The sequence below is a fragment of the Ornithodoros turicata genome, unplaced genomic scaffold, assembly GCF_037126465.1.
Source record: "Ornithodoros turicata isolate Travis unplaced genomic scaffold, ASM3712646v1 Chromosome31, whole genome shotgun sequence".
NCBI lineage: Eukaryota > Metazoa > Arthropoda > Arachnida > Ixodida > Argasidae > Ornithodoros > Ornithodoros turicata.
In genome coordinates, this window is record NW_026999355.1 from 413899 (window position 1) to 426398 (window position 12500).

A 12500-nucleotide genomic window follows, 5' to 3' on the forward strand; every position below is an offset into this window, starting at 1 on the left:
TTGACCGCATGATTCTAGGTGGCGTAGTTTTTTTATTCTAATTCAATGTCACGTTTTCAGGGACACCCTGTATATGTGCCACGGGTGCACGCGTAATATGAAACATGTTGCAGGTGCACGTGCGGTCGGTGCCTCCGGCAGGTGCCCGCAGGTGACGTTGTTTGGCCGTCGGAAACTGGAAATATGCTACGTCCCTTGTTGTATCCGACCTGTTGCCACAACTGATTATACAGCATGTCTTACCGGCCATCGTGGTGGGTGTAAGATCAGTGTGCGACGTAACGAACACAATTGCTACGGAAAATTTCCTTCGTCAAAACTGCCAAAACACACAGCAAAGCAAGGCGGACGGCGCGGGATATCTCGCGACTTACATCACGCTCGGTGTTGCTTGCAGAAAAGCGCTCGTGGCTCGCACTACCCTGTCACCGAGCGCGTCATAGAAGAAAATCATTTTTATCAAGTTTGACTCAGTTTTCGAAGGAGATATTTTACAGGCATGGTCGTTGATGGCTAAAGGTGACGAATATTCGAAAATCTCGGAAGGGACCTTATGCGGATTCTCCCTTTAAGGCGGAATCACCCCAATGTAATCTCTATGGGTATCACGGTGGCCGGGGGCATCTCGCAAACCACGGCTCTTAGGTAGCCAAACTCTGGGCACAAAATAATGGAAGAGACCATGTAGGTATTGACACCTTTTTAATTCATCTTCTGCACACGGTTGAATTTATACATTTTTTTGCTTCCTTGGAAACAAATACATTGAGCCCTATGGGACTAGCATGAAAACGGTCGGTATAACGTCGGTGAAGAAAATTTTCCTTTTCAGAATGGTGTCCAGCAGTGCAAATGTTGACTCTGAACACCATTCAATTGAAGTTTCGTGTCAAGGCACTCAAGTTTCCGCGGTGAAGTGGACATAAATTTGGCTGTTTGTCGTCTGCTCGCCGGGGCTGCACTGTACTGCCACCACATCCAGCTTCCGCTTTAGGAGAGGGACCTCGGCTTTCGCACCTAGCTGGGAGAGGGGACGGGAGAAGGTGCGTGAGCAAGCGCGTGCAGGGCAAACTGTCCGATAATACATTACAAATTCCGACTTTGTTTTTCTTTGCAAACATATCCTCTATGTCACTCAAGGGCTCGTGACTGAAAGAGTTAGTTGAACCTTTGGCTCACGAAACGTATTAGGGATTGTATAGTGTCTCAACTAAATAAAAAAGCTGCCGTTGTTGGTGCTAGCAAGTTTTACTCTTAAGAAAGTTCCCCAGTTGCGTACGATCCGCCTATCCACAAATGACTAGGTCAAGAAAACGTCCATCAAAGGCAAGGAAGCGAACGAAAAGAGCAAGGAGCATTGCCACAGCTCGCAAGAGGATGCGGCTTGTTGCCACATCATTGGCGGAAAACTCTGACAGGTAGGCGTCGCATGACATAATGGACCATTTCCGACAACGCGTATGCGCATGCCCAGCCCTTGAGTTCGCCATTTTTGAACGGAAAACATCGCCATGAACCCATTTGCGGGCGACTGTCATATTCATTGTGGGGAGATAATCGGTTTCAAGGTTACGCGGACGTTTGGGGTCTGGTAATGAGTACAATGCGCTTTCACTCTTTCCGCATTCTTCTTCTAATCTTCTCTCGCTACTTTCCCACGCGACGTACGTGCCAGTTCGTAAAGCGTCACCATTATTGGGGGAAAAGACACGACGTTCGACATTCCGCCGCCAGGGGCGACGCGAATATGGAAAAGGTCCATTTATAGCTGTCCAATCCCTAAAGTGGAAACATCCCCAAAGGATTGCAAAACTTGTTCGTAAGTAAAGCACGAGATGCACCGCAAAAAAAAAAAAAAAAAGAAAAAGAAAACTATAAAATAAAATAAAAGTTCACTTCGTTTTTCCTTTTTAGCTTGGAAAGTGAGTAATGACCAGATGCAGCATTTGTGCTTGCAGCGCGTTGTTGCTGACCCACGTTGGGTATACTATTCCTTACTTTATTAGAGGAAACGCGTGAGCGTCACCTACTCTCACATACGCTTACAGGTCTTTGTTTGTAATTTCACCTCTAGGGATCAGTCCTGTGCATTTGATGCGGACGTGATGGACACTGAAGCACAATGGGTGTCTACCCCAAAACGTCCAAACACGGGAAAGCCACAGGAATGTACTTTCATGCCACACCACGTCTGCGATAACAACGCCGCAGGCAGTGATAACCGGCAGCAGTCGCAGAGAAGTGATCTGGAACTACCAGCATCCGCGCCGAGTGTTCACGGCAGATCGGGAAACGACGACAACCGGCACCCGCCTCGTACGGCATCGTTGTCCGCAACCTCTGCGTGCGACTTTCCAGAAACCCCTGTCAACACAAGCCAGTCGATGGTGAACGAGCCACCCTAGTCATCAACTTTCAACAAGTGATTGAGGAATACGGAAAAGCTGCTGTTACTCATTCACAAGAATGAGTGTTTTGTGGCCAGCTTCGGTTCTACAAAGAAGTTAGAGTGGGGCTGAGGTCACATTGGAATATCGCTGCATCAAATCACCTCTCTGCACCTTTAGCCATTTTGTGCGCACACAACCTCCACTGGATTCGAAAAACAGCATCAATGCTAACATTGTTCCGAGGATGTCTCGCGGTCGGAATTGGGTTCACTTAAGCCCGAGAACTTACAGCGTCAGTTGGCCTTCCCTTCCTTTCTTACAAATTGTATCAGAAGTGCGAGGACAAAGTTGGCGAGAGTTTGCACGCTGCAACGTTGGACTTTATGAAGGCTGCCGCTCAAGAGGAAATCGAATTGGCGAAGCAACGTAAAGAATGTCCTGATCCTGACGGCTTTTGGCAGATTCCGGTCATAGTGGACGGAGGATGGAGTAAGAGGTCTTTTGGGCACAGCTACAATGCAAACAGCGGTGTCGCGGTTATCGTCGGCAAATATTCACGAAAGATACTGTACATTGGCGTCAGGAACAAGTATTGCACTCTTTGTCAACGTGCGGAGGCTGAAGGGAATGATCCTTTTCCACACACCTGTGCACGCAACTGGGCTTCATCTTCGACCTCAATGGAGCGCTACATTATCGTCCAGGGTTTCCAAGAAAGTGAACGAATGTACGGAATCAGATATACGACACTAATTGGCGATGGAGATAGCAGCGTTTTCGTTGCTGTTCAAGCACAAGTTTCATACGGTTGATTGGTAAAGAAAGTTGAATGCGTGAATCACCTGGTCAAAAATTACACTAAAAGACTGTACATCGCTGCAAAAGACACCAAAGCATTCACATCACCAGCTGGAAGGGAAGCCAGGAAGATTTTGTCGTCAGCGAATATACGAATCCTAAAGGGTCTCGCGAGGTCCACGGTTAGACGACATGCCCAAAACACCCACGCTGTGACGCCTGAAGCGATACGGAGGCTACGTCACCAACTGAAAAACGGCCCGTATCATGTTTTCGGCATCCACAGCGGCTGTCCCTCTGAGCATTGTCCCATCAAGAGAGGTGATGCGGTTGAACACGAACGACGGACCGAAAAGGGCAGGCTTCTAATACGATCCGGCATGATGGTTGAAATTCAAAAGGCCATTGATATACTCCCTGACAGGAGTGACATGCTCCTTCTGGACGCAACAAGCAATGCGGCTGAGACATACATGAGCATGGTTGCTCGTACAGTAGGCGGAAAGCGTGTGGACTTTGCGAAAGGCAGGGGGTATGGAAATAGGTGTCGCCTTGCAGCCATTGCATACAACATGAGAGGCGCAAAGTGGCACGCGTTCTACCTGCAGAAGTCATCCGGGAAGAGGCCGACGTCTTCGTTGATCGAGATAATAGAAGAAAAAGAGACGAGACGAACGCAAGGCACGCAGAAAAGCGGTGCGTCGTGACAATCTCTGCAGGATGCCAAAATTTGCAAGCGTCGCCGGAGACAAGGACTATGGACCAGATTCACAAAGGCCGGACCTCGAGAACACCATCTTTCTGCAGAAAGCTAAAGAGCTAGCTGACAAAATAAGACTTACAGCCCACGAAGCGAACACCCTCCAGGAATCTACGCTGGAACAAAGTCAAAAAGTGAGCCAAAGTGCTCACTTTGGCGTGCAGAAAGAAAGCAGAGGATACCTTCCACCTCGATTTACAGCATATGTCGGCCGCATCGAGCGACTTTCAACTACTCGTGAATTGTGAAGCAGATATTGTATCCCAGGTCATTCCAGAGCAGGGATTGCCAATACGGTATGGACCACGAGAATGAGGCAGCTTCGGTATTCCAAGCCAGAAATCCAGCCTGTGTGGTGAAGCGCTGTGGTCTTTTTGTGAATCCTGACACGCCGTACGTGGCCACGAGCCCCGATCGCCTTATTGATGACGATGGCATCCTTGAGATCAAATGCCCCGCACGCGCTAAACTACCCGTTCATCGTGGAAACTGCTTAAAGACATGCCATTGGCGTCAAAGTTTCCAAAGAAGGTTCACTGTACCTGCCGCGATTACATAAATACTGTTATCAGATCCAAGCGCAATTAAATATAACTAAGAGAAGTTATTGCAAGCTTGGGATCTGGTCACCCACGGACATGCAGGTACTTACAATAAGAAAAGACCCATCGTTGTGGCCTGTTGCCCCAGCTCAAAAAGTTCTACCTGCATTACCTGATGCCAGAAATAATCGATCCCCGTGTAACAAGGCATATGAAATTGAGAGAAGATGCTGTGGAAATGAGTGACCTTCAGGACCTGCTGTAGCTGTTGTCCACGTTTGTCCTTACTATACTCCGTCGCAGGTTGTAAGGTGATGGCATACCGAACTACGGAATGTACGAAGCAGGATTTCATTATTTGAAGAATGCACTGCAAGAGTGACAGCCTGGACTCTGCTTGGCTTGGATGTAACATGTGTTTAGCAAGACACAGCTGATCCACGTCCAAGTCAGCGTGTCGAGAACAATTTCTTTGCAATATTTCTTGCATGGCAGTAGACAATGATAACTGTGTAACATTTTATAGGCAATCCGCCACTAAGCTGTGTTTTTTTTTTTTGCTTTTTTTAATGCTCATTATGGTTGCCGGAGCATGACAGGTATTGTGTATGTGTGTGCGCAGATAATTTCGAAACAGTTCACAAAACAGAAGAAAGGAAATGTTAGAAAATGTTGGCTACTTAGTTGATCGTTAGAAGCCTTGGCTGCCTTGGCCTCGTCTGATGCCGACTAATCAGAAAAGAAAAAAGAGAAAATGGGGCGCTCTTTACTGCAATCCGCTTCACTTATCGGTGGTGGTGGGCAAGAGGATCGCTTAGACATTGTAGCGTGGTGAGAAATCATGCGCAGTAAACAGTGGGACTCATGAACGTGTCATCCCCGCAATTTGATAAAGGAGAATAATCAGGTGTAGTCGCTCGCTCTTTAATTTGAGGAAAGAAAAATTACAACAGGTTACGATGAATACACTTATATTTCGACAGCTTTTATTTTCGGCATCATACACAAGTGCATTACGCCACACATTTCGAAGCAGTGGGTAGGGTTCCTTAAAAGCCATCATAGCTGCCGCCTGTCGCGCAATTAGTATGTTCGAACGAAAGAAAAATAAGTCATCGGAAGGACAGGTATGGTGAACTATAGTTCACCATAGTACAGGTCATGGTAAGCTAGTACAGCCATTGTGTCGTAACGACGGAAGAAAAAGACCGTGTGGGTTTCGTCAACATGTAGAATGCAAACTCTCTGAATCACTCTTCCAAAGCGATTTTCTGATATAAACAGGTAAATGGTGCACATTCCAAAGAGTAATATATGTCTTTTCGTGTACACAATTTCCTTTACAAGGTGTTTACTATTGATCTCTTTCGTCTCTACACCCTGAAAAGAAGAAGCAGCAGCCAGCGGGCTCCTCGTGCCGTCAGTACCCAAAGTCAGACAACGTATAGACACGCCACTGATCTCGATTGTAAAAGGCTGGATCGCGGATAGGGAGCGCGAGCGTGAAGAAACCGGCCGCCATCTTACGGTGCCCACAACAGTCGCCGCAGCGACCATGGCAACTTCTTGCAATTACGGTCGTACCAACCGTACTGGCAAGGTTACAGGGCCTAAATTTATACAGGTGAGTCACTCTTTATCGAGGAATAAATAGGCGTTCATTCTGTATATTTAGTTGACCATTATGAAGTGTTTTTTTGCCCAAAACGAGCACTGGATGCAGGTTGCTTGATCGCTCTTCCGACGTTCAATCGAGCACACTTGCATTTTACCCGGCGGCAAATACAGTTTGAGTGCATAATATGCTTGAAAGAACACGTTACACTACACAGGTAGTGTTGTCATCAATATATGTGCGAGCACTCGAGCGCTTTTTTGCATGCATTGCTAGCATGGTACACGGTGTTCTCTGCGGAAGCAAGTGCCACATTTATTTCTTTGAATTACCTTCGCGCACAAGTTCGGTATTACGTCATAATGAGACCACGATTGTCACCTTTTTCATGTATTGGTATTGTTTTGTGCCTTGGTTTGATTTGTGACAAAGAATCCTACGTAACGGTGGTGTGGCGCGACTTGAATAACGCCTTTGTCTGAGCTGTATCGTCAGCTTGTTACGATAGTAATAATTTGTAGCGTGTCGTGCTATTTGAAGCAGTTTTTAAGGCAAGAGTGGTCTCGCAATACAGGTTTCGTCATGAGGGTTACCCAGTGAATAATCTGTGTAGTGTGATACGGCTGGGTGTACAGGTAAGTATCACGTTCCTCATCCACTGGTTTCTACTTTACAGGAAGGAACAACCTCAGTGCACGCACTGTGGTTAGCCTCTCTCAGTTTTGCATATTTTCTTACATGTTCACATCAGAAACACACCTTGCACTTTAGGCTCCTTCACCCAGCAATATAATAATTAGAGATTATAATTCTTTTTAGAAGAGTTCCCCATATTCTTTTTAGAATAGTTTTTCATCTTTTTAATTTTTAGAAGATACAGGGATTGTAAACCATGTTTTAAACTGATGTTTTAACATTTGTCCAATGCATTTATTAAACAACATATTCATTTTTAACTGGTTGCACCCAAACCAATGTTCTGATGTATTATTTCCTTTGTTGTCGATGCACCATAAAAATTGGAATAATCATCATCAATGCAGGTTACTTCACAGCTGCCTCGACATACTCAAGAAATGGGTGCAGAACCTGCGTAATGCCCACAAACTTTGATTACCACAGCACCTCCAGAAAGTATGTGTCACATGGGATTTTTAAATGTATTCACAGTATATAATACCTTGTATTAACTGTTGTAGATCTAAGCCGTCTCTACAGTACACTCTCAGAAATTAAAACCGTGAGAACCGTGATAATTGTTTCAGTTAATAGGCATGCACATATATGCTATAAGAAGAAAATTATTTCTTGAGAATACACTTCTCTGGCTACTGGTGTTGTTTACATCTACTGTTGATCACATTCATTTATCACATATTATATTCTTATATATATTATGATATTAACACATATTTGATCACATTAAATTCAAAATTCATCATATATGAGAAAATACCAGGAGGGAAGTTGCTATTCATTGCTCATTCTAACCTAAAATTGAGTGCTACAAATTTAGAGAGAGTACCTGTCCATTGTCATTCCTAAAATATATTGTATTGTCATTGTAGCAAGGTCATAAAAAAATAAATGTAGTCTTTTGTGACCTCCCTGCACGTTCATTGTATCCTGAAACGCATAAGTGCAAGAAATAACTTGAATAAACTTGATGTTGTATAAACTTGATATAAAATGTTGAATAATATAATGTATGATATAAAATGTTGAATAAACTTGAACTTGTATATTCTCTTTACTCACCATCAGTGACCTTCTTTACAAAAGCATATCGTGTTAGATTTTTTTTGTTTACGTTTCACAGACGGGGTACACGAGGGCCAAAATGACAAAATCACAACTGTTTCAAGCTCCAAATCGTCCTGCTGCAATTATCCTGTTGCAGACCATACGTGTGTAGTGCAAGAAGGCCCTTGCACATCAAAATGTAAGATGGGAATCACAGTTAATGCAAAGTGGTTCCTATGAGAGACTTCGATGCTGAACAAAATTGTGCAAACTGCGGAAGGTGCCATAGAAGATATTCAGAAAGCGTGTCTGGTCTCACAACGGTGCTACGACGCTCTCTTTTAGATGACGATGATACTCATTGGAGTTTCAGATGTGCAGCTGCATTTTTTCGAACGTGCTCCACATAACAAGCATGACAAAGTCAGCACTGGATAGCAGGCCCCCGTTCCTAAGCAGCTTTGCTCACGCTGCAGTTGTATTCAGCAAAAGCATGTGAGTACTCGAGAAGGACATTCAGTTTGGCACAACCGCGCCTGCAAATAATCAGAACAAATGAAGGAAGAAACAAACAAACATAGAAGGGCTGTACTTCAAAAAAATTCCAGAACGCAGCACGGGATATTACATACATGGTGGTTGTTAACCTCACATCGTTTCTTGTTGAAATATTGGCTGGGAAACGTACTGTAGTACAATCCCCAGCGCTGCACTGCTGTGACGGTCTAGTTTCGGAATGCAAAACATAACGTAATTAAGAATCGAACAGCAGGACACCTGTGAAACACTGTTAGGATACATCAGTATACTGGCACCTTACAAAATTGTGTGATGACAAGCAACGATCAACGCCTGCAGCGCTATAAATACTCACAATCTCCGTTGCCTCCCATTGTTTTCTATGGGCGCACACTGCGCTTTAGGGCCTCCCAACATGGCGGCCCGAATGCACGCCTCTCCCCCGCGAGCCCCTCTCCCATGCGCCATCCAGCCTTTATAGATAGAGATCAGTGGTGTCACCCCTGTGGTCAGGTCCCCCAAACGTGAGAGCGATCGTGAAACAACTAAACCTAGACATATTGAACCTACACGACAATTGCACAGGCCAAATAACATGGAGTAGAGGAATACAGGAAACGTGCATCGACTACGCTCTAGCCTGCCCACGATGGAAACAAGCCCCATTTACGATACACAGCATTAACATTGACGAGGAAAAAAATTTCAGCTGCAACAGCGATCACAACCGAATCAAAATACTGATTACGACTTCTCAAACAAAGACCCGGCGCAAGCACCTAATGCGAAAGCGGACGCCAAGGTGGAAAACTAATAATCAAGACAATATAGAGAAATTCGCTAACAAACTTGAAGAAGCACTAGCAACATCCATGCCCCCAGACTACGAAGCGTTCATCCAGAAACTCGAAGAATCGGCGAGAACAACTGTTGGAAAAACAAGTAGTGGCGCATCAAAAGGCAAAGCAAGACCCTGGTGCGACAAAGAGGTGCTGGATTCCATTCGGGAAAGGAAGAGGCTATGCAGAAAATGGAGGAGAGCGAGAAAGAGCAAGACGGATTGCGAGGCTGAAAAAGAAGCCTACGAAAAACAACAAGAGAAGACAAAGCGATTGGTAGCGGGGAAGTTGGATCAGTATTACAGAGGGATAGAGATAGACATCATGAACGGAGGGCGAAAAAACGGCCAAAAATTTTGGAAATATATAGAAGATATGAACAATCAGCGACTGCCAACAAAACCAGAAATCGTACTCTGCGACAACATCAAGGGGAGAAAAATAAACAAAAAAGAAGAACAGGAGCAATACATGACCCAGTACTTCCAACAACAACAAGAAGACATGCAAGAGCGAATCAGCCCACAACACGATCAAACAGCTCATCCAGCTCACCAACAAAGTGACGCCAGGGTAGAGGAAATAAGCGAGGCTGAACTGGCGAGACATCTAAACAAGTTAATGAGGGGGAAGGCGACAGGCCCGGACGAGATACCAAACGAATTCTTGAAAGCACTGGAACCACTCTCAAAAGAAGCCCTGCGAAGAATGCTCAATTTTATACTACAAACGAAACGGGTACCAAAATCATGGAAACACAGCACAGTAAGGCTACTCTACAAAGGGCAAGGGAAACCCCGGGACGACCTAAAATCTTTTAGACCAATCACGTTACAAAGCAACGTTTCCAAACTATTTGCGGCCATCATCAACGAGAGGATAACAAAATGCTGCGATGGTAAGCTAGCCCAGTCCCAAAACGGCTTCCGACGCGACAGAAGGGGCAGTGATAACCTTTTCATCGTCACTCAACTGATAGAAATGGCACAAAAGACAGGAGAAGAATTATATCTAGCTTTCCTCGATCTAGAACAAGCTTACGACGCCGTACCACATAAAGTACTTTGGGGAAAACTACGAAACATGGGACTCCCAGAGGACCTGGTGTCCTTAATAGAAAACATGTACGCAAACTGCACCACCACGTATCACCTGGAAGACATTAAATCACAAGAGGTCAAACAACTGGTCGGACTCAAACAGGGATGCCCGCTTTCCCCCACGCTCTTCAACTTATTCCTCGACGAAATGCTGAAAGAACTTGAAGACAGCAAAAAGGGCATCACCATAACCACACAAGACACCAAAGGCGAAACAACGACAACGTACATATCAACACTCGCATTCGCGGATGACATCCTCCTCCTAGCGAAGACAGCACAGGACTTGCAAAGCATGCTCAACATATGTACCACATTAGCCGAACCGAACGGAATGAGATTCAGCCGAGCGAAGACACAGTGGATGAAAATCGGTGGAAGGCGTAAAAATGACGATGTCTTTTGGCTCCAAAACTTTCAAGTTGATCATACAAACCAGTACAGGTACCTTGGCGTACTCCTTGAGAACAAACCAAATTATTTGGAAACCCACGAAAAATCAATCCTGGCTAACACGAACAAAAGGAAAGGCCACGTATGGCACCTTGCCCGGCACTCGTACAACCCGTATAACGTGGGGAAAATCCTCTGGAAGACCGTGGCGGTACCGGCAGCTACGTACGCTAACGAAGTTCTGTGTTACAGCAACACCACAATGAAAACTCTTGAACGACAGCAGAGAGAAATAGGAAGATGGACCCTAGGAGGGAACTTAGCGACAGCCAACGCAGCAATTGAAGGAGAAATAGGTTGGTCAAGCTACGAACATCGAGAAGCAAGATCAAAAACACGGTACCTGGGTCGACTAATCCACCTACCAAAAGAGAGACACATAAAGAAACTATTCCAACATATTAGGTACCGAGGAATCAAGACCGAATGGATCAAACGCATCAGTAGGATCGACTCAATTTACAGCAAGGGGACGAGCCGGCAAAAGGCGACGACTGCAATGGAGTGGAACAAGCGGACAGATAAAGAAATGCAGAAAATAAAGATTGACAGATGGAGACAGCGGACCACCAAAAAGCAAAGCCTAGCCCTGTACAACCAACACAAAGAACAACCGGCCCCTTTCAACTTCTACCGAGGAGATCGCCAGAGCGGCCGCTGTTTCAAGCCAGGACGGGAGCCCTCCTTACTCGTTTGAGACTGTCACAGCTATTTAATAACATCGAAGCAACATGCATCCTGTGCCATGAAGAAGATGAGAACATAGAACATGTTCTCTTCAGGTGCCCAGCCACGAAGACCACTCGCCCCAACGGAGAAGACATCGCTGCAGCCCTCGGTCTAACGAAAGAAGCAAACGCCAGCGACATCGCCGAGGTCGTCGAACGGGCCAAGCGCCATCTGGCGAACTGGGAAAGACAGACAACGCGTACACTGCGCGCCTCAAAATAGTGCATCGGAAACCGACGTTCCATCATCGTTTTGCTTCGTTTTTTTTTCTCAGATTCCTTTTTTCTCTTTCCTTTTTAAGTCTTCAGTGCTTGTGATTCCGACAGGAAACTGCCCCGCCTCAAAGGGGATTAAGCACGACCTGAACCTGAACCTGAACCTAAACTCACCTCGGAAAAGCGTGCAACGAAGAAGGCCGCCACTAGATACCCCACTGTTGCCGTTCCGGACACAGGGGTGGCATCCAATGTATTGCTCCGTAGACGAAAGCGTGCTGGGCGAACGCAATGCATCCTGGACAGGTCCTGGTCGCACGTCACAGCAAACGTCAAGGCACACGTGACCTTAAAGATGGCGGCGCCCGTGATCGGCGGCCAAACCGTTTGTAAACAATGCGGTTGTTGTTTCTGGACGACGTTTTGGATGTTTTTCGATCACGGTAATTATTTTTATCCGATAATCTCGCAATAAAACGCGCAGTTTTACACATAAAGCCTCGTATTGTTGACAACTTCCAAAGATGTGATGACGACCGCGCGTTAAGACTTACCGAGCCGATGCGATGTACTTAAACTAAGGTGAAATGGGCTACCATGTTGCGGAAGACGCACCGCATAGTTTACGCTGGCAAAATACGGTCATCTCTTGGTGTTATGACGGCGAAAATATGTCGGTAAGCGGCAAAACGACATGTAAACAAAGTCACATGACCTCAAAATGACGTTTTCTATGACGTGCGACCAGGACAAGATGGCAGTTTTGCGAAAAGCACCCGCTTGAGGGTAGTTACAAC

General features: G+C 45.6%; 1 long non-coding RNA gene across 1 annotated transcript; it reads right to left on the reverse strand.

Annotated features, from left to right (window-relative positions):
- Positions 1–685: 685 nt before the first annotated feature.
- Positions 686–12391, reverse strand: LOC135373725 (uncharacterized). Its single transcript, XR_010416567.1, has 2 exons — positions 11878–12391; positions 686–1021 (listed from the first exon to the last, which is right to left on the reverse strand). It is a non-coding gene; the product is annotated as an uncharacterized LOC135373725 (long non-coding RNA).
- Positions 12392–12500: the final 109 nt, after the last annotated feature.